We start from the raw sequence: 21,703 nt of genomic DNA, 5'->3' as shown, positions 1-21,703 counted from the left end.
AGTGTGGGGCTTCCCTGGTGGCTCAGAGGTTAAAGCGTCTGCCTCCAATGCAGGAGACCCGGGTTCGATCCCTGGGTCGGGAAGATCCCCTGGAGAAGGAAATGGTAACCCACTCCAGTATTCTTGCCTGGAGAATCCCATGGACGGAGAAGCCTGGTAGGCTACAGTCCACGGGGTCGCAAAGAGTCAGACACGACTGAGCAACTGAACGGACCTGAATCAACCATGTTGCTGTTTATTCGCTAAGACACGTCCAACTCTTACAGCCCCATGGATTGCAGCCCCGCCAGGCTCCTCTGTCTGTGGGATTTCCCAGGCAAGAATACTAGAGCAGGTTGCCATTTCCTCTTCCAAGGGCTCTTCCCAGCTCAGGGATCTAACCTACTTCTCCTGCTTTGTTTGGTAGGCAGGTTCTTTACCTCGGAGCACCAAGAAAGCCCAAATCAGTCATCGGTCATGTCCGACTCTTCGCGACCCCATGGACTGCAGCATGCCAGGCCTCCCTGTCCATCACCAACTCCTGGAGCTTACTCAAACTCATGTCCATTAAGTCGGTGATGCCATCCAACCATCTCATCCTCTGTCGTCCCCTTCTCCTCCCACCTTCAATCTTTCCCAGCATCAGGGTCTTTTCAAATGAGTCAGCTCTTCACATCAGGTGGCCAAAGTATTGGAGTTTCAGCTTCAGCATCAGTCCTTCCCATGAATATTCAGGACAGATTCTTTTAGGATAGACTGGTTGGATCTCCATGCAATCCAAGAGAATCTCAAGAGTCTTCTCCAACACCACAGTTCAATAGCACCAATTCTTCAGCGCTCAGCTTTCTTTATAGTCCAACTCTCACATCCATACATGACCACTGGAAAAACCATAGCCTTGACTAGGTGGACATTTGTCGGCAAAGTGATGTCTCCACTTTTTAATATGCTGTCTAGGTTTGTCATAGCTTTCCTTCCAAGGAGCAAGCGTCTTTTAATTTCATGACTACAGTCGCCATCTGCATAGATATACATATATCCCCTCGCTCTTCAGCCTCCTTCCCACCCTCCTATTCCACCCCTCTCGATCATCACAGGAGTCTATAAACAACTACTTACATATGTTACCTACACACACACTCCCATCCATCTCCAAACAAGGTCACACCACAGTTTTGTTCCTATTCTTGTACTAGTCTCCTGAGAAAATCAAAAGAAACCACTTTTGATAAGAGGAACCTTTGAGATCATGACTCAGAAGAGGTTTGTGGTGCCCCATTTCTTCCTCCATGGGCTCTATTCTTGGTTTCATTCAAAAAGCAACTTATGTGTCTTACAAGATATAACAAGGCTAGGACTCCAAACTGTTTTCCGTACTGGCTGTATTGGGAGATTAGGATTGACATATATACACTGCCATGTGTAACACAGAGAGCTAGTGGAAACCTGCTATATAGAACGGGGAGCTCACTGGCGCTCTGTGACCTACAGGAGTGGGATGGGGTGGGGGTAGTTGGGGAGGGAGGCTTAATAGGGAGGGGATATATGGATACTTATAGCTGATACACTTCATTGTACAGCAGAGACTAGCACAACATTGTAAAGCAATAAAACTCCAATTAAAAAACAAAATACAGCTAGGACTAACCTGGTTTGGGACTTTGCAGAGAAAAATCTCTCGTCTCTCTTTGAGAAGGTCTTCTGAACTCAGCAGCAACCTGTCAGGACTTTACACAGTGGTGGCCTTGGTCCTATAACATAGGTTGGTTTAAGTTCGAAAATCCGTTAGCAAATTTCCGTCCTCCTGGCTTCGATCCACTGCCTTCAGTGCAGCTCTTGTGCTGTGGAGGAGCTTTTAAACACCAGCATGCATACTTGCCCGCCTCTCTCACCTTCATCCTGCACCTCCGATCTGGGAGGAGCTTTATATATGCTTTAAAGCCCTCTCTATAAACCACTGACCTCATTAGGCCTGATTATAATGGTACTCGGGGCTTAGGTGGCCCTTTTAATAAAAGGATTTAAAAGCATATATTAACCACTATTAATCAATTAATCTAATGAACCCCCAAGTTGTACTGGAGGTATACATTTGGTGGACTGTTTCTGGGTTTTTAAAGTTGTGCGAGGCAAACATCTTCTGAATGTGAGAACAAGAAACAGATAATGAGCCTAGAAAAGATAAATAAATAGGAAACACTGGCAGCCGCCGCTCTTGGATCGTTGACCTGAGATGCCAAGCCGCCTGCTCGCTGTTCACGTGCCAGTTCTTCCACTGTCACACGGTCGTTTTGGTCCTGTGCTCCGATTCTGCCTCTGACAAGCAAACCTAAGAGTGTCTGCCTGCTCTGGAGATGTCAGTGAAAAGCCAGGGACTAGAAACATGGGTACTGGTTTCCCAAACTTCTCAAGAAATGTGAAAACAGAATTTGGCCAGGGATGTACATTTCTTCGAGGATGGACTGTCTTCATAGTGATTTGTAGGAAGAGATGGAGCCCATTGTGCAGCTCCAGAAACAGGAAGTGGAAAGGATGTTCTTTTTCTTTTTTTCGTCTGCACTGGGTCTTTGTTGTGGCACTCAGGCCTGTCTTTGGTTTCAGCTCAGGGGCTTAGTTGCCCCACAGTTTGTGGGATCTTAGTTCACTGACCAAGGTTGGAACCCACATCCCTGCCTTGGAAGGCAGATTCTTCACCAATGGACCACCAGGGAAGTCCTGGGCAAAGTACATTTCCCGGAGGGGAGGAGAGCCTGACACGGGTCCTGCCACCAGTGTGAGAAGTTTCTGAGACTGTACAGATTCTTTCATTCATCCCCCAGGTGAACAGAGGTGTGAGGGAAACTGGGCAGGAGACAGAGAAGACAGAGGCCCTGAGTCTAGTGACTTCTAGGCTCCCTGGCAGTGAGCAACCACACCTCCTGGGAAAAGCTGATCTCTGTTCCGCCCACTGCACTAGCTGCTGCCCGGATCCGTCTCTGGTTTGTAGAGTAGTCTGCCCTTCACATGGCCTCCAGCCTTGCATTCCAGGGAAGAAGGGTGGGGTTGTCTTGACTGATGACGCTCCTGCCTCAGCCATCAGGAAAATGACTCGCGCGGGCCCTGCTCCACCACTACTGTCAACATCGCGGTCAGGGCCACTCTTTACAAAGTGGTTTGGCGTGGGTCCAACTGCTCCCAGATGGCCCTCGGGAATGCATGGGCTACCACCAGTGACCGTGGCACCAGCTCATAGCCTTCCCAGTGCCAGGGCTTCTGTGGGGCTTACCAGCTAGGAGTAAGCAGAAAGATCAAGAAAGGGAGAAAAACAAGTAGAGAAGAGTTAAATTAGGTAAGAGATACTGGGTAGAGGCTGAAGCTGTCTCTAGAGAATAAAAGAAATCATAAAACACAGAAAGGACTGTTGAATATGAAGCTGAGTTTATTCTTCTCCCTGTTTTCAGAGAAGAGGCCTCCAGTCCTTCCAGGTATGAAGGTCTTAATGTCCAGGCCCTCTACAGTTTAAAAATGGCTTTCAAACTCATGTGGATTATGAAGTCCCAAGTTATGAGATTACAGACGAGCATTTATTTGACACCCATTGTCCATTAGGTTGCTGTGGACATTGTATCGTTTGATCTCCCAATGACCTTGTGAGGCAGGTATTATCCTTTATTTTAGGGATGAGGAAAATGAGACTCAGAGAAGTTAAGCAACTTATCAAAGGTTACACATGTAGGACATGGCAAAGCTGGGATGTGAGCCCAGAACTTTAAAATTCCAAAATCCACGTTCTTCTACTGCGTCAGAAGTACTGGCATCATGGTCCAATGGCCCCAGAGAGTGATTACCCCAACAGGTTCAAATCAACCAGTTTGCACACAAAGCGTTATCTGAGGTCTGAGTAAATAATTTCAGTCACAGATATTTACCAGTCACTCAAGTAGATGCTGTTCTACTTTTTAAATATAAATGAGTATGAGTCAACTGTGTCCTCAATGTCCACTTGTCACTGTACCTCTTCAACGGTAACTATCATGCATTGAGCTTGGACAGCAAGCGTAGCAGAATAGCAGTGAGGGGTCCAGCCTAGGCCTGAACCCAGATTGGTTGCACTCTAAAGCCTAACTCTTTTTTAAGGAATTATTTTATTGAAGTAGAGCTGATTTACACTGTCATTTTAATTCTGCCATATAGCAAGTGATTCTGTTATACATATATGCATTATTTTTCATATTCTTTTCCATTATGGTTTATCACAGGATATTGAATGTAATCCCTTGTGCTATACACTAGGACCTTGTTGTTTATCCATTTTACATATAATAGTTTGTATCTGCTAACCCCAAACTCCCTACTGCCTTCTTGGCAGCCACAAGTTTGCTTTCTATGTCTCTGAAGTCTGTTTCTGTTTCATTGTGTCATTTATTTTATTATTTTTATTACTTTTGGCTGCATAGCTTGTGGGATCTTAGTTCCCCAACCAAGGATTGGACCTACACCCTCAGAAGTGAAAGCTTGGAATCCTAACCTCTGGACCACCAGGGAATTCCCTGTGTCATGTTTTAGATTCTATCCATAAGTGATATATGATTATTTGTCTTTCTCTATATGACTTCACTTAGTTTGATAATCTGTAGGTTCATCTGTGTTTCTGCACATGGCATTATTTCGTTCTTTTTTATGGCTGAGTAGTATTCCATTGTATGTATGTACCACATCTTCTTTTCCATTCATCTGTCAATGGACATTTAGGTTGTCTCCATGTCATGGCTATTGTTAATAGTGCTACTCTGAACACTGGGGTGCATGTATCTTTTCAAATTATAGTTTTCTCTGGCTATATTCCCAGAAGTGGAATTGCTGGATCATATGGCAACTCTGTTTAGTTTTTTGAGGGACCTCCATACTGTTTTCCATAGTAGCTGCACCAATTTACATTCCCTGAAACCTAATTCTTTTTTTATTCATTCATTTATTTATTTTTGGTTGTGCTAGGTCTTCACTGCTGCACAGGCCATCTCCAGTTGCGGCAAGTGGGGGCTACTCTCTGCTGGGGGCACGGGCTTCTCATTGTTGTGGCTTCTCTTATTGCAGAGCACAGGCTTTAGGAGCACAGGCTTCAGTAGTTGTGGCACATGGGCTTAGCTGCTCTGCAGCGTGTGAAATCTTCCCAGACCATGGGTCAAACCCGTGTACTTGGCACTGGCAGGCCGATTCTTATCCCTGTACCACCAGGGGAGTCCTAAAGCCTGATTCTTAACCGTTGCGGTCTACTGGCCCAGCGGATGATTAAATCCAAGCGCTGTCACATGAGGGTCTTAGTTGCTGTTCAGCCGCTCAGTCGTGTCTGCCTCTGTGGCCCCATGGACTGTAGCGCACCAGGCTTCCCTGTCCTCTGCTATATCCAGGAGTCGCCCAAACTCATGTCTATTGAGTCAGTGACGCCATCCAGCCATCTCATCCTCTGTCTTTCCCAGAATCAGGGTCTTTTTCAACGAGTCGGCTCTTCACATCAAGTAACCAAAGTATTGGAGCTTCTTAGTAATTTTTGGATGATCTTAGTAATTTTTGATATTTTGAAAAGAATTTACTGAATTTACTGAATGATTCTCCATCTCTCCTTAGGGATGCCAAAAATGGCTCCGCACATGAGCTGTGTTCATGCTGCCAGAAGGGGCTTTAGAGGACCTTGACACCTGCTATAATCTCCCTCGGTCCCCAGGCTTTCCAAAATAAAAACACAATCTACATGCATGCAATGTCCTTGCTGTGAAAATGGAACTCTATGACCAGTCCCCTGACCTCATGCTTCTTCCAATCAGTTGTCTGCCTCTCAGACTTCACAAGATAGCAATTCTCTGGTAGCCACTGGCAGAAAGATCCCCAGCCTGGATGTCTAGAGACCCAGATCCCAGTCTCCGATACTCCACTAACCAGCTGAGGGCAGCCAACAGTGCAGACTCTACTTTCCCATTTATAGAGTCAAAAAGTTGGATGAGACCAGATGATCAATGAGATCTCTGGCTCCCGCCATCTTCTGAAGTTGATAAGTCAAGTGTGTCTGGATCTAGGAGAGGGAATAAACATGGGCGATTGAGGAGAAAGTGAGTTGTAATTTTAGAGTTCTTGCAGGCGAAGATAAGCACACATCCTTTTACTCTGCCATCTTTTGGGCCTTTGACTGTGTGGATCACAACAAACTGTAGAAATTTCTTAAAGAGATGGGAATACCAGACCACCTTACCTTCCTCCTGAAAAATCTGTATGCAAGTTAAGAAGCAACAGTTAGAACTGAACACGGAACAACAGACTGGTTCCAAATAGGAAAAGGAGTATGTCAAGGCTGTATATTGTCACCTTGCTTATTTAACTTATATGCAGAGTACATCATGAGAAATGCCAGACTGGATGAAGCCCAAGCTGGAATCAAGATTGCCAGGAGAAATATCAATAACCTCAGGTATGCAGATGACACCACCCTTATGTCAGAAAGAGAAGAACTAAACAGCCTCTTGATGAAAGTGAAAGAAGAGAGTGAAAAGCTAGCTTAACACTCAACATTCAGAAAGCTAAGATCATGGCATCTGGTCCCATCCCTTCATGGGAAATAGATGGGGAAACAATGGAAACAGTGTCAGACTTTATTTTCTTGGGCTCCAAAATCACTGCAAATGGTGATTGCAGCCATGAAATTAAAAGACGTTTGCTCCTTGGAAGAAAAGTTATGACCAACCTAGACAGCATTTTAAAAAGCAGAGACATTACGTTGCCAACAAAGGTCCGTCTAGTCAAAGCTATGGTTTTTCCAATAGTTGTGTGTGGATGTGAGAATTGATGCTTTTGAACTGTGGTGTTGAAGAAGACTCTTGAGAGTCCCTTGAACTGCAAGGAGATCCAACCAGTCCATCCTAAAGGAAAGCAGTCCTGGGTGTTCATTGGAAGGACTGATGCTAAAGCTGAAACTCCAATACTTTGGCCACCTGATGCAAAGAACTGACTCCTTGGAAAAGACCCTGATGCTGGGAAAGATAGAAGGGGACAACAGAGGATGAGATGGCTGAATGGGATCACCGACTCGATGGACATGAGTTTGAGCAAGCTCAGGGAATGGGTGATGGACAGGGAAGCCTGGCGTGGTGCAGTCCATGGGGTCGCAAAGAGTTGGACACGACTGAGTGACTGAGCAAGTGAATTGAACTGAACTGAGGAGAAATGTATGGAAACTTGGACTGCATTTCTGTTCTCATCAAAATGACAAGTGCCAAGCAACATCCTGTGTTTAAGGTGGTTTTCAAAGTGAATTTTCTCTGATTTTCCTCTCTACCTTGCAATTAGTCAATAATTGAAGTTGTTACAATGGTAAAGAATCTGCCTGCCAATGGAGGAGACAAGGGTTCAACCCCTGGGTAGGAAGATCCTCTGGAGGAAGAAATGGCAACCTACTCCAGTATTCTTGCCTGGAAAGTTCCGTGGACAGAGGAGCCTGGCGGGCTAGTCCATAGAGTCACAAAGAGTCAGACACGAATAAGCAACTGAGCACACACACACAAAGACCTTTATCATATATAAATCCAGAATTTAAATTTAAGACCCTGTTCATCAACCATTTTCATATGGACAAGGACAATATAAAAAGAAGTGTCATTTGCTGGCTTGCTTGTTAGTCTCAGCCGTAATTATGGATTTCCCTGTCAGGCTGGGTGACTCAGAGCAGATATGAGCAAGGCCAATGAAGTTTTTAAACTGCATGTGTCGAGTGGCTCAAAATTTCCCCAATAATGTAAATAGCTGACAAATACAGTAAATTGAAAAATCAAGCTTTTCTTTTAAACGATCATAACTGTCAGGAGACGTAATCCAGGTTCTGGTGACTGTCTCTCATCGTTTGGGGCTCAGGGGAGGCCGCGGTCTGTCATAATGTCTGTCACTGTGATGTCCGGGTCTGAGACAAGACTCAGAGGCCTCGAGCAAGTCCACTGAATTTTCCAATTTTCTTTCCTGCTGCCTCTCTCCTTCCTGACCCCAGTGTCCTCCTTCTCCTTGGGCTAATATGATAACGGAATTGTAGTCATTGATGACAGAAAGTATATAGTCAAAGCATTTTCAGGTACAATTTAATTTTTAACCAGGGCTCTTAATACCTAAATTTTGTTTTCTCAAAGTGAAAAATGACCCAGTCTGAGGTGGGTCCCCCACCTCCAGGATCTAATGCCTGATGATCTGAGGTGGAGCTGATATAATAGTAATAGAAATAAAGTGCATAATACATGTAATGCACTTGAATAATCCTGAAGTCCATCCATACCCCCCACCCCATCCTAGTCCTTGGGAAAAAATGTCTTCCATGAAACCCGTCCTTGGTGCCAAAGGTTGGGGACTGCTATGCTGGGGGATGCCAGAGCATGGAGGCGACACCCATCATTGCAGAGGGGGTGTTGTTTTTATAGTAAAGCACATCCATTTAAAAATCCTCACCTTCACTGTGGAGAGGAATGTGCAACCTTCATGAATGTTTAAGATGGAGCGTCGGATTTAAAATCTTGCTCTTTCTGCTCCTTCTTGTGACTCTGCTCAGACACTCTTCCCCCAGTGCGGCCTCAGTGTGCCTCTGCCATTGAGAGACCTTCAAGGGAAAAGCTTAAGGAGTATGTCCTCCTAGTTAGGACAAGGAGATGAATGATGCTGGGATGTGAAGCACCGTGAGTGTCCAGAAGTCAGTATTGGTGGGTGTTCCTTGAGGGAGTCCTCAAATCACACCTGGGAAAGAAAGAGCCATGTCACATCCTTGGGAGTTGGAGCAGGCCAGCATCGCAAGCTCCCTTGGTTCCCTCTCCCTCTTCATCCCCACTCACCTCCCTCCCAGAACCGGTCTGTAGTTATAGACACAGGTTCGATTCTACCGTCCTGCCATTTGTGAATGCCAGCCATGGTCCTCCATTCTTTGTTTTTTTTTTTTTTTAATAATTGTATTTATTTATTTTTGGCTGTGCTGGATCTTCGTTGTTTATGGGCTTTTCACTAGTTTCAGAGATCGGGGGTGTCTCTTTGTTGTAGTGCGTGGGCTTTTCATTGCAGTGGCTTTTCTTGTTGTGGAGTGCGGGTTCTATTGTGCAGGCTTCAATAGTTGGCGCTCCCAGGCTCTGGAGCACAGGCTCAATAGTTGTGGTTCACTGGCTTAGTTGCTCCATGGCATGTGGGATCTTCCCAGCACAGGACTTGAACCCATGTCTCCTATGTTGGCAGGAGGAGTTTTTACCCCTGAGTCACCGGGAAGCTCCACAGTGCTCCATCCTTAAGAACAGCCAAGGTTGATTATCATGTGTCACTCCTTTAACCTCTCTGAGCCTTAGTTGGCCTCGTCTGTAAAATGGACATGATAATGATGCCCTATAACTTTGTTTTGAAGATAAAAATAAATTATATATGTGAAAACATCCTGTAAACTGCAACGCTTCCCACAGATTCCAGTTATTATGATGAGGTTGTCTTCACATCCTGATGGGTTAGCTGGTTGTTGATTTATTCATTTGCTCGTTTATTTATCCATGAAGCTTCAGGAGCAATACTGAAGAATTGACATATAGGACAGGAAGTAACAAATAAAGCCTCCTTTCCTCCAGGAAGGAAGCAAGCGCTATTGCTGGGGCTCTGCAGCCTGCCTAGTGAGATGGGGAGAGAAGGGAAATAGCCAGGCACCTACTACAGGGCTTCAAAACCTATGGAATGAAGGGGCTGCCTAGACACCCATGGCAAAGGCACTTTGGTAACAGAGGCTGGGGGGAAGGCCGAAGTGGAGCCTTTCGATCACATTTCACTAAAAGGTTCAATTTAATCTCAAGATATTTTCATTCCTGGCTTGAGCTGCTGAATGTTTTTCTTGCTTGAGGTTTAATCCACTATATGCTGGGGCTTCCCAGTTAGCACTAGTGGTAAAGAACCCACCTGCTAATATAAGAAACATAAAGGACTCAGGTTCGATCTCTGGTTTGGGACAATCCTCTGGAGGAGGACATGGTAACCCACTCCAGTATTCTTGCCTGGAGAATCCCACGGACAGAGGAGCCTGGAGGGCTACAGTCCATGGGGTCGCAAAGAGTCGGACATGACTTAAGCAACTGAGCATGAATGCACCACTATATGATAGGTAAACTGCCATATCCTTCTGAAGACACACTTACATGGCCTTCCAGGGTCAAATATGTGACCAGCATTTTGGAAAAGAAGATATGCAAATAGTCAAGAAGCTCATGAAGAAGGTGCTCAACATCATCAGACGTCAGGAAATTATTACAAATTAAAACCACAATGAGAAAGCATTTCAGACTCTCTGAAAAGACTAAAATCAAACACTGGCTGTGTCCAATGTTCATGAGAATATAAATCAAATAGAATTTCATACTTTTGGACTGTAAAATGGTATCATTTCTTTGGAGAGTTGTGTAGCAGTTTTAAATGAAATTAATCTACTCTATGACCCAGCCATTTCATTCTGCAGTATTTATTCAAGAGAAATGAAATGAAAACAAATGTCTCCCGAAGAGTTGTACAAGAATGTTCATAGTAGTTTGATTCACAATAGACCAACACTCCAAAAGTTCCTCAACAGGGGAATGGATTAACAATTGTGGTATATGTGGATTTTCCTGGTGGTCCTGTGGTTGAGACTACTTGCTTTCACTGCAAGGGGCATGGGTTCAATCACTGGTTGGGGAACAAAGATCCCATATACCACGCAGTGTGACCAAAAGAAAAAAAGAAACCAAAGGGCTTCCCTGGTGGCTCAGTGATAAAGAATCTGCCTGCCAATGCAGGAGGCACAAGTTTGATCCCTGATCGAGAAGATTCCACATGCCATTGAGCTTGTGCTCCAGAGACCAGGAGCTGCAACGACTGAGCCCATGTGCTGCAACTGCTGAAACCTGAGCACCCTGGAGCCCCTGCCCCACCACAAGAGAAGCCACCACATTGAGAAGCCCGTGCACTGCAACTAGAGAGTAGCCCCTACTCTCACAACCAGAGAAAAGCCCAGGCAACAATGAAGACCCACTGCAACCAAAAACAAATAAATTATAAAAAAAAGAAATAAATGGTTTTGCAGCACTGAAGAGATTATAGAAAGTAAATAAGCTAGATCAGACCTGTTTTATGTAGTAATTTTATAGTTTATTTTAATTATTTCAGTTGTAAAATATTGTTATACTGTTAATTAGTTCTGATTGTTCATATTAAACTATTGTAATGCAAAAAAATAAATAAATAAATAAATAAAATTAAAACAAGAAAAAAAAAAAAAAAGAAGAAAAGGAAAAACAATTGTAGTATAGCCATATTATGGAATAATACTCAGATTAACATACAAACAAATGAAGGTAGAACTCCAACCCCTTGGTTGGGTCAGGTGCCCACATTCAACTACATCTAGAAACAGATTAGTTTGAAAAGAAGCTTCGTTGAGGTTTAAAAAGGAGAAAGGAGAAGTCTGAATTTTTAAGACATGTGCCAGGATTGCTCACTCTGCCTGTGATGGAGACAAGAGCTGGGGTGGCATCTGGAGGAAGACTTGGGTGGAGCCGTTTTCTTAGGGCTGATGCTTCAAGTGAGTCAGAATATTTACATACTGTAGAAGGTATTGAGGATGTTGGGAGTGGAAGCATTATGTCATCAAGTAATGTTAAAGGCATGAGTTTAAAAGCATAGAGACTGGCCTGGGGCAGGAATGGGAACCCCTCTTCCACTGCAGCAGGAAAAAGAGAGGAAGAAGTCAGATAGCAAGGCAGTTCAATTTACAGAATTTTATTTGTTATTAACTAATTAATCAATATTTTGGCTGTGCTGGGGCTTCAGTGCAGCATGTGGGCTCTTCACTGTGGTGCGAAGGGGTTCCCGTTTGTTTCAGTGCTTGGACTCAGTAAGTTGCCACACACTGGCTCTCTAATGGCACCCAGGTTTTAGTTGCCCTGAAGCATGTGGGATCTTAGTTTCTCAACCAGGGATTGAACCTGTGTCCCCTGCATTGGAAGGCAGATTCTTAACCACTGGACCACCGGGGAAGTCCCCAGCTTGTAGAACTGATGGGAGAAAATGGAGAGAGCTCGCTAATGATTCCTAATCCCTCTGTGAAACAGAAGTTCAAGTCATGTGCTAAGAGTGAAAAATATGGGGAATTAAAGGCTTAAGGAAATGAAGAAAATGTGCGAAAGTCAATCTGAAGACTCAGCACTGACAAGAGAGCCGAAAGGATTGTTGTTCAGTCTCTAAGTCACGTCCGACTCTTTACGACCCCGTGGACTATAGTCCACCAGGTTCCTCTGTCCTCCATTCTATCTTTCAGAGTTCAAATTCATGTCCATTGAGTCAGTGATGCTATCTAACCATTTCATCCTCCGCTGCCCCCTTCTTCTTTTGCCTTCAATCTTTCTCAGCAAATTAAAAATTAAATTGTACCTGGAAATGATAGGACTTTAATCTTTCCCAGCCAAAAAGATTACTGGGCTCCAGACACAGATGAGCTGAGGTTGGAGCCCATCGATGTTCAGAGGCTCCAAAATGCTACGTTTGGGGCTTAGTAAAAAGCTGAGACATTACTTTGCCAACAAAGGTCCGTCTAGTCAAGGCTATGGTTTTTCCAGTGGTCATGTATGGATGTGAGAGTTGGACTGAGAAGAAAGCTGGTCGCCGAAGAATTGATGCTTTTGAACTGTGGTGCTGGAGAAGACTCTTGAGAGTCCCTTGGACTGCAAGGAGATCCAACCAGTCCATTCTAAAGGAGGTCAGTCCTGGGTGTTCACTGGAAGGACTGATGCTAAAGCTGAAACTTCAATACTTTGGCCACCTCATGCGACGAGTTGACTCACTGGAAAAGACTCTGATGCTGGGAGGGGTTGGGGGAGGGAGGAGAAGGGGACGACAGAGAATGAGATGGCTGGATGGCATCACCGACTCGATGGACATGAATTTTAGTGAACTCCGGAATTTGGTGATGGACAGGGAGGCCTGGCATGCTGTGATTCATGGGGTCGCAAAGAGTGGGACATGACTGAGCGACTGAACTGACTGACTGAACCTTGGCATGGACAGGGAGAAAGCAGAGGGCTTGCCTCTGTCCCATGTGACCTTCTTTCCCTGTCACTTCTGACTCCACCCATGCCTGCAGCTTATAGCAACACAAAAGATTCCACCCGCTTTGCCTGGCCCTTCTCTACTGCCATTCACTCCCTGTTCCTGCCTTCTGCAGTTTTCATTTCTAGGAGTATAAACCCCTAGTATTTCCCCCTCAGTCACAGGAGCAAAATCAAGGACAGAAGGACAATTTGGGGGTAGGCAGTGGATCAATGAGAGGAACAGGTCAAGCATGCAGTGTCTTCACTGGCAGTGGGAGGCCTTCAGGTGTGGGCAGCCCTGGGATGGTGTGTGCAAAGGCCTCTGGTGACCTTTAATCAGGCCAGAGGCCCCTTGAGGTGCAGAGAGAGGAAGCGCAGGTTAGACCTCAGCTGGAGGCTTTTTAATAATAAGTGTTCTTGTTTATCAACAAGAAATATTCATGACATTGTTAAGCACTTTATGTAAGCAGGTTATTAAAGGGTTGCTGCTGCTGCTACTGCTAAGTCACTTCAGTCATGTCCGACTCTGTGTGACCCCATAGACGGAAGCCCACCAGGCTCCCCCGTCCCTGGGATTCTCCAGGCAAGAACACTGGAGTGGGTTGCCATTTCCTTCTCCAATGTGTGAAAGTGAAAAGTGAAAGTGAAGTCGCTCAGTCGTGTCCGACCCTTAGCGACCCTACGGACTGCAGCCCACCAGGCTCCTCCATCCATGGGATTTTCTAGGCAACAGTACTGGAGTGGCTTTCCATTGCCGTCAGTCTTCATTCCAATCTCAAAGAAAGGCAATGCCAAAGAATGCTCAAACTACCGCACAATTGCACTCATCTCAAACGCTAGTAAAGTCATGCTCAAAATTCTCCAAGCCAGGCTTCAGCAATATATGAACCATGAAATTCCAGATGTACAAGCAGGTTTTAGAAAAGGCAGAGGCACCAGAGATCAAATTGCCAACATCCCCTGAATCATGGAGAAAGCAAGAGAGTTCCAGAAAAACATCTATTTCTCCTTCATTGACTATGCCAAAGCCTTTGACTATGTGGATCACAATAGACTATGGAACATTCTGAAAGAGATGGGAATACCAAACCACCTGACCTGCCTCTTGAGAAACCTGTATGCAGGTCAGGAAGCAACAGTTAGAACTGGACATGGAACAACAGACTGGTTCCAAATAGGAAAAGGAGTACGTCAAGGTTGTATATTGTCACCCTGCTTATTTAACTTATATGCAGAGTACATCATGAGGAATGCTGGCCTGGAAGAAGCACAAGCTGGAATCAAGATTGCTGGGAGAAATATCAATAACCTCAGATATGCAGATGACACCACCCTTATGGCAAAGAGTGAAGAGGAACTAAAAAGCCTCTTGTTGAAAGTGAAAGAAGAGAGTGAAGATGTTGGCTTGAAGCTCAACATTCAGAAAACTAAGATCATGGCATCTGGTCCCATCACTTCATGGCAAATAGATGGGGAAACAGTGGAAACAGTGTTAGACTTTATTTTGGGGGGCTCCAAAATCACTGCGGATGCTGATTGCAGCCATTAAATTAAAAGACGCTTACTCCTTGGAAGGAAAGTTATGACCAACCTAGATAGTATATTAAAAAGCAGAGACATTACTTTGCCAACCAAGGTCCATCCAGTCAAGGCTATGGTTTTTCCAGTGATCATGTATGGATGTGAGAATTGGACTGTGAAGAAAGCTGATCGCCGAATAATTGATGCTTTTGAACTGTGGTGCTGGAGAAGACTCTTGAGAGTCCCTTGGACTGCAAGGAGATCCAACCAGTTCATTCTAAAGGAGATCAATCCTGGGTGTTCATTGGAGGGACTAATGCTAAAGCTGAAACTGCAATACTTTGGCCACCTCATGCGAAGAGTTGACTCACTGGAAAAGACTCTGATGCTGGGAGGGATTGGGGGCGGGAGGAGAAGGGGATGACAGAGAGTGAGATGGCTAGAGGGCATCACCGACTCGATGGACATGACTTTGAGTGAACTCCGGGAGTTGGTGATGGACAGGGAGGCCTGGCATGCTGTGATTCATGGGGTCGCAAAGAGTCGGACACAACTGAGCGACTGACTGAACTGAACTGAATGAATATTACCAGTTTTGTTTTAAGCAGGTGTATATATAGTTATATATATATATATATAGTTATTGGAAAAGGAAACTTCTTGCCTGGAGAATCCCAGGGACGGGAGCCTGGGCGACTGCCGTCTAAGGGGTCACACAGAGTCGGACACGACTGAAGCAATTTAGCAGCAGCAGTAGCAGCATATATCAGTTCAGTTCAGTTCAGTTCAGTCGCTCAGTCATGTCCGACTCTTTGCGACCCCATGAATCACAGCACGCCAGGCCTCCCTGTCCATCACCAACTCCTGGAGTTCACTCACACTCATGTCCATCGAGTCGGTGATGCCATCCAGCCATCTCATTCTCTGTCGTCCCCTTCTCCTCCCACCTCCAGTCCCTCCTAGCATCAAACTCTTTTCCAGTGAGTCAACTCGTCGCATGAGGTGGCCAAAGTATTGGAGTTTCAGCTTTAGCATCAGTCCTTCCAATGAACACCCAGGACTGATCTCCTTTAGAATGAACTGGTTGGATCTCCTTGCAGTCCAAGGGACTCTCAAGAGTCTTCTCCAGCACCACAGTTCAAAAGCATCAATTCTTCGGTGATCAGCTTTCTTCACAGTCCAACTCTCACATCCACACATGACCACTGGAAAAACCATAGCCTTGACTAGACGGACCTTTGTTGGCAAGGTTATGTCTCTGCTTTTTAATATACTATCTAGGTTGGTCATAACTTTCCTTCCAAGGAGTAAGCATCTTTTAATTTCATGGCTGCAATCAGCATCCACAGTGATTTTGGAGTCCAAAAAAATAAAGTCTAACACTGTTTCCACTGTTTCCCCATCTATTTCCCATGAAGTGATTGGACTAGATGCCATGATCTTCGTTTTCTGAATGTTGAGCTTCAAGCCAAACTTTTCACTCTCCTCTTTCACTTTCATCAAGAGGCTTTTGAGTTCCTCTTCACTTTCTGCCATAAGGGTGGTGTCATCTGCATATCTGAGGTTATTGATATTTCTCCCAGCAATCTTGATTCCAGCTTGTGCTTCTTCCAGGCCAGCATTCCTCATGATGTACTCTGCATATAAGTTAAATAAGCAGGGTGACAATATACAACCTTGACGTACTCCTTTTCCTATTTGGAACCAGTCTGTTGTTCCATGTCCAGTTCTAACTGTTGCTTCCTGACCTGCATACAGGTTTCTCAAGAGGCAGGTCAGGTGGTTTGGTATTCCCATCTCTTTCAGAATGTTCCATAGTCTATTGTGATCCACACAGTCAAAGGCTTTGGCATAGTCAATGAAGCAGAAATAGATGTTTTTCTGGAACTCTCTTGCTTTCTCCATGATCCAGGGGATGTTGGCAATTTGATCTCTGGTGCCTCTGCCTTTTCTAAAACCTGCTTGAACATCTGGAAGTTCACGGTTCATATATTGCTGAAGCCTGGCTTGGAGAATTTTGAGCATGACTTTACTAGCGTGTGAGATGAGTGCAATTGTGCGGTAGTTTGAGCATTCTTTGGAGTTCCCTTTCTTTGGGATTGGAATGAAGACTGACCTTTTCCAGTCCTGTGGCCACTGCTGAGTTTTCCAAATTTGCTGGCATATTGAGTGAAGCACTTTCACAGCATCATCTTTCAGGATTTGAAATAGCTCAATTGGAATTCCATCACCTCCACTAGCTTTGTTTGTAGTGATGCTCTCTAAGGCCCACTTGACTTCACATTCCAAGATGTCTGGCTTCAGGTGAGTGATCACACCATCGTGATTATCTTCATCGTGAAAATCTTTTTTGTACAGTTCTTCTGTGTATTCTTGCCACCTCTTCTTAATATCTTCTGCTTCTGTTAGGTCCATACCATTTCTGTCCTTTATCGAGCCCATCGTTGCATGAAATGTTCCCTTGATATCTTTAATTTTCTTGAAAAGATCTCTTGCTTTTCCTAGTCTGTTGTTTTCCTCTATTTCTTTGCATTGATCACTGAGGAAGGCTTTCTTATCTCTCCTTGCTATTCTTTGGAACTCTGCATTCAGATGCTTATATCTTTCCTTTTCTCCTTTGCTTTTCGCTTCTCTTCTTTTCAGAGCTATTTGTAAGCCTTCCCCAGACAGCCATTTTGCTTTTTTGCATTTTTTTTCCATGGGGATGGTCTTGGTCCCTGTCTCCTGTACAATGTCACGAATCTCCGTCCAGAGTTCATCAGGCACTATCTATCAGATCTAGTCCCTTAAATCTATTTCTCACTTCCACTGTATAATCATAAGGGATTTGATTTAGGTCATATCTGAATGGTCTAGTGGTTTTCCCTACTTTCTTCAATTTAAGTCTGAATTTGGCAGTAAGGAGTTCATGATCTGAGCCACAGTCAGCTCCTGGTCTTGTTTTTGCTAACTGTATAGAGCTTCTCCATCCTTGGCTGCAAAGAATGTAATCAATCTGATTTTGCTGTTGACCATCTGGTGATGTCCATGTGTAGAGTCTTCTCTTGTGTTGTTGGAAGAGGGTGTTTGCTATGACCAGTGCGTTCTCTTGGCAAAACTCTATTAGCCTTTGCCCTGCTTCATTCCGTGCTCCAAGGCCAAATTTGCCTGTTACTCCAGGTGTTTCTTGACTTCCTACTTTTGCATTCCAGTCCCCTATAATGAAAAGGACACCATTTTTGGGTATTAGTTCTAAAAGGTCTTGTAGGTCTTCATAGAACCGTTCAACTTTGGCTTCTTCAGCGTTACTGGTTGGGGCATAGACTTGGATTACTGTAATATTGAATGGTTTGCCTTGGAAACGAACAGAGATCATTCTGTCATTTTTGAGATTGCATCCAAGTACTGCATTTCGGACTCTTTTGTTAACCATGATGGCTACTCCATTTCTTCTAAGGGATTCCTGCCCACAGTAGTAGATAGAATGGTCATCTGAGTTAAATTCACCCATTCCAGTCCATTTTAGTTCACTGATTCCTAGAATGTCAACGTTCACTCTTGCCGTCTCCTGTTTGACCACTTCCAATTTGCCTTGATTCATGGACCTAACATTCCAGGTTCCTATGCAATATTGCTCTTTACAGCATCGGACCTCGCTTCTATCACCAGTCACATCCACAACTGGGTATTTGTTTCTCTTTGGCTCCATCCCTTCATTCTTTCTGGAGTTATTTCTCCACTGATCCCCAGTAGCATACTGGGCACCTACCAACCTGGGGAATTCCTCTTTCAGTATCCTATCATTTTGCCTTTTGATACTGTTCATGGGGTTCTCAAGGCAAGTATACTGAAGTGGTTTGCCATTCCCTTCTCCAGTGGACCACATTCTGTCAGACCTCTCCACCATGACCCGTCCGTCTTGGGTGGCCCCACACGGCATGGCTTAATTTCATTGTGTTAGACAGGGCTGTGGTCCATATGATCAGATCACAAAACTAGTTTTTTGTGATTATGATTTCAGTGTGTCTGCCTTCTGATGCCCCCTCTCAATACCTACCGTCTTATTTGGGTTTCTCTTACCTTGGTCGTGGAAAATCTCTTCACAGCTGCTCCAGCAAAGTGCAGCCGCTGTACCTTACCTTGAACAAGTGTTATCTCCTCAAGGCCGCCCCTCCTGACCTTGAACATGGAGTAGCTCCTCTCGGCCCTCCTGTGCCCACGCAGCCACCACCTCTTGGAAGTGGGACAGCTCCTCTCGGCCACCGCCCTGACCTTGGGCGTGAGGTAGCTGCTCTCGGCCACACTTCTGCGCGTGGTCGGTTGCGCCCAGTCGCCGGAGCCGGCGTCTCCCCCGTCTGCGCCGCTGGAGAAATAAGCCAAGTTACATCTTCAGCTGTACCAGATCTTATAAGGTCATGCTTCAAAGCAGCCACAATACAGTTACCCTCTGGGGTGAGGGGAACATCTCCACAAATATTGTCCATTATCAGACTTTAAATTGGGTGAGAAAAATCTCATTTCCCCAGTTGAGGTTGGTTGTCTTTTTCTCATTTTTAAAAATAGGATTCCTTATTACACTGTTGTCTGGGTCCGAGTCTTTCGTTAATCATATGAAAACTAAAGAAAAGAATCGCTTCTCTGCAGAGATATATAAAGAGCAGAGACATCACTTTGCCGACAAAGGTCTGTGTAGTCAAAGCTATGGTTTGTCCAGTAATCATGTATGGATGTGAGAGTTAGAGCTGAGCACCGAAAAATCGATGTTTTCAAGTTATGGTCCTGGAGAAGATTCTTGAGAGCCCTTGGACTGCAAGGAGGTCAACCCAGTCCATCCTAAAGGCAGTCAACCCTGAATATTCATTGGAAGGACTGATGCTGAAACTCCAATACTCTGGCCATCTGATGTGAAAGAGGGGACTCATTGGAAAAGACTATGATGCTGGGAAAGATTGAAGGCAAAAGGAGAAGTGGGGGAAGCAGAGGATGAGATGGTTAAACAGTATCACAAACTCAACAGACATGAATCTGAGCCAACTCTGAGAGATAGTGGAGGACAGAGGAGCCTGGTGTGCTGCAGTCCATGGGGTCACAAAGAGTTGGCCACGACTGAAGTGATTTAGCATGCATGCACACACATGTTACATCCCTAATATTTATTTATCTTATAATGGAAGTTTGTACCTTTTGACTGCCTTCATCCTGGCCCCCCTCCCCACCGTACCCCCACCTATGGTAACCACAGATCTGGAAATCTCTCTTTTTCTGAATTTGTTTGTTTTTGAAGTAAAACTAACCTACAACACTATGTTAGTTCCTGTTACACAATACAGTGATCCAATATTTCTATTCATTTCATACTGATCAATGCAATAATTCTAGTTGTGATATATCACCATACAAAGACAGTATATAGTTATTGACTATATTCCCCACACAGTACATTTCATACTCACAACTCATTTATTTTGCACCTGGAAGTTTGTACCTCTGACTCCCCTTCATCTATTTCTTTTCACCCACTACCCCTTCCCCCTCTGGAACACATATTTGTTATCTGTTTCTATAACTCTGTGGGCTTAAAAAAATTTTTTTTAATTTTTTATTGGGGATATAGTTGATTTACAATGTTGTGTTAGTATAACTGTTCTGTTGTGCTTTTCATTTGTTTATCTTTTTAGATTCCACATATAAGCAAAATAATGCAGTATTTGTCTGTCTGATGTAATTCACTTAACATAATACCCTTTGGGCTTCCCAGGTGGTGCTAGTGGTAAAGACTCCAGCTGCCAATGCAGGAGACATTAAGAGACACAGGTTAGATCCTTGGGTCAGGAAGATCCCCTGGAGGAAGACATGGCAACCTACTCCAGTGTTCTTGCCTGGAGAGCCTCAAGGACAGAGGAACCTGGCAGGCTACAGTCCATAGGGTCACAAAGAATTGGAAACAACTGAGGCAACTTAGCACAGAACAGAACATACCCTCTCAGTTCAATCACTCAGTTGTGTCCAATTCTTTGTGGCCCCATGGACTGCAGCACACCAGGATTCCTTGTCCATCACCAATTCCCGGAGCTTACTCAAACTCATGTCCATCAAGTCGGTGATGCCATCCAACCATCTCATCCTGTCGTCCCCTTCTCTTCCCACCTTCAATCTTTCCCAGAATCAGGGTAATTTCCAAGAAGTCAGTTCTTCGCATCAGGTGACCAAAGTATTGGAGTTTCAGCTTCAGCATCAGTCCTTCCAATGAATATTCAGGATTGATTTCCTTTAGGATTGATTGGTTGGATCTCCTTGCTGTCCAAGGGACTCTCAAGACTCTTCTCCAGTACCATGGTTTGAAAGCATCAAAATTCTTTGGTGATTGGCTCTCTGCCTTCTTTACGGTCCAATTCTCACATCCATACATGACTACTGGAAAGACCATAGCCTTGAATATATGGACCTTTCTGGGCAAAGTGGTGTCTTTGCTTTTTAGTACACTGTCTAGGTTGTGTTCCAAATATTGCATGGGACTTGGACTAAATAAATCATTTATCTGGAATGCAAATTTAACTGGAATCTAGTATTTTTATTTCCTAATCCAGCAATACAAGCCAATGAGGTACAGGAAGCATTTCATGGAAATCCACATTACAACTCATGCATATCTGCATGTATATGCGTGTGTATATGCTCAGTCACATGCAACTCTTTGCAACCCCATGGACTGTAGCCAGCCAGGCTCCTCTGTCCATGAGAATTCCCAGGCAAGAATACTAGAGTGGATTGCCATGCTCCTCTGTCCATGAGAATTGCCAGGCAAGAATACTAGAGTGGATTGCCATTTCCTTCTTCAGGGGATCTTCCCAACCCAAGGACAGAACCCATGTCTCCTGTGTCTTGGCAGGAGATTCTTGGCAGGTAGATTCTTTCCCACTGAGCCACCTGGGAAACCCAATAGAAATACCCATAAAGAGACACAGCCCTTTATTTATACACACATCAGACCACAAAATGCAGGTAGTAATTCTTTAATGTGATTCACGTTATTTTGATGACATTCAGGGAAACTCAGATTCACAGTTATTGGCCTCATTGGCTACTTTTATTTGTGTAATGGCTAAGGCCGGCTACATGATAGTGATCTTGGGTTTGAGCTGGTT

The sequence above is a fragment of the Moschus berezovskii genome, chromosome 11 (genome assembly GCF_049115385.1).
Source record: "Moschus berezovskii isolate FMDL1 chromosome 11, NW_MosBer_1.0, whole genome shotgun sequence".
Classification (NCBI taxonomy): Eukaryota; Metazoa; Chordata; class Mammalia; order Artiodactyla; family Moschidae; genus Moschus; species Moschus berezovskii.
This window is presented reverse-complemented; position numbering follows the sequence as displayed.